Genomic DNA, 1,647 nt, shown 5'->3' on the forward strand with positions numbered 1-1,647 from the left:
AAGAACGGAAACAGCTCAGCTGAGAGGCAGCTTCCCTGAGGTTAAGTAGTGACGAGGTGTTTCAGGGAGCTTTCTGGAGGACTGACTGCTAAATGTCTGTAGGTTATGGTCTAAGCCATGTGTTCACGAGAGACACAGAGAGGGTGTCTATAGCTGAGTCTGGGCTTGGGGCAGAAAAGGGCATGAGGACCACCCTGAGCCCATCTGAAGGACCAATGGCATCCATTACATGGAGCAGCCACAGCAGTAATGATGACATAGTAATGATGTGATAATGATGGTGGGCCCTTAAGTCAGGTCTTCCCCACTGTCATACCCTTTCTGCTCCTAAGAGTCTTACACCCCCTAAGGAAGGCACTCTGTCAAGCATGACAGGTTTCATTTGCTATCAGCCTTCATGTCTGGGGGAGAGACATTCATTATACCAGAATCGGGGAGCACACTCAGACCTGTTGCAAGCACACATGTCTACCAGTGTATGTGCATCAGAGGTTCCCGGGAGAACATGCAAGAGACTGCTGCAGGCAGCTGCCCCAAGACAGTGAGACTGAGTCTGTTTCTATTCTATCCATCCATTAATTTTGTTCATTAGATCCCACCTGTGAGTGAAATCATGTGGTACTTGTCTTTCTCTGACTGGCTTATTTCACTTAGCGTAATGTTCTCTGGGTCCACAGATAGAGAACAGACTGACAACTGTCAGAGGGGAGTGGAGTTAGGGGACTGGGTGAAGGGATGAAGCAAAAAATACAAACAAACTCATAGACACAGACAACAGTTGGTGATTACCAGAGGAAAATGGGGGCGGGGGGAGACAGAAGAGGGTAAATGGGGGATAAATGGTGATGGAAAGAGACTTCACTTGGGGTGGTGAACATACAATACACTATACAGATGATGTATTATTATAGAGTTATACACTTGAAACCTAAATAATTTTATTAACCAATGTCATCCCAATAAATCCAGTAAAAAAAGAAAAAATACATTAAATAATTAAATTTTAAGAAAAGATAGTGAGACAGAGGTTCTAAGGAGAGGGGGAGGTGCATTTTTCATTGGAAATGTTCTTAGATTGCCTGAATATTATATCGTGAGCTTGTGTCATTTGTATAATAATATAAACCGTTAAGTTAATTTATGTAAATACTTGGCTCAGATTCTAAATGACTGGAATTGAATCAGTTCTATGTAGAGACCCAACTTGAGCTTAAGCTGCATTTTCTTGGAGGTTCAAGGGCTGCTGTCAGGGAGCAGGTTGCCTGAAGTTTATGTACATGGGACTTGGAAAAGTCTCCTGAGAAGCAGTGCAGAGAAGGGGAGACTGGGATTCAGAACAATAGTGGTGATAAGAGAAATAACAAACATTTCATCCAGGCGAGTACTAAACGCTACAGAGATCCTCTCGTTCAAGCAGCCAAAACAAGCAGATGTCATCATCTTCCCGGTGGAGTCTGAGGTCTGAGAGGTTAAATACCTACCAAGTGGCAAAGCTAAGATCCCATTCCAAGCAACCAGAAGCCACGTGCCAAGTCCTATCTACACTGGGGGAAGTGAGTAGCATAGGGTGCTGGCCTCCCTGGGCTCCTTCGTGGTAGTGGGGGAAGGAAGCAAGCAGACATTCACACTAAACGGTGCTACTTCTTC

The sequence above is a fragment of the Myotis davidii genome, unplaced genomic scaffold (assembly GCF_000327345.1).
Source record: "Myotis davidii unplaced genomic scaffold, ASM32734v1 scaffold18, whole genome shotgun sequence".
Taxonomy (NCBI): Eukaryota; Metazoa; Chordata; class Mammalia; order Chiroptera; family Vespertilionidae; genus Myotis; species Myotis davidii.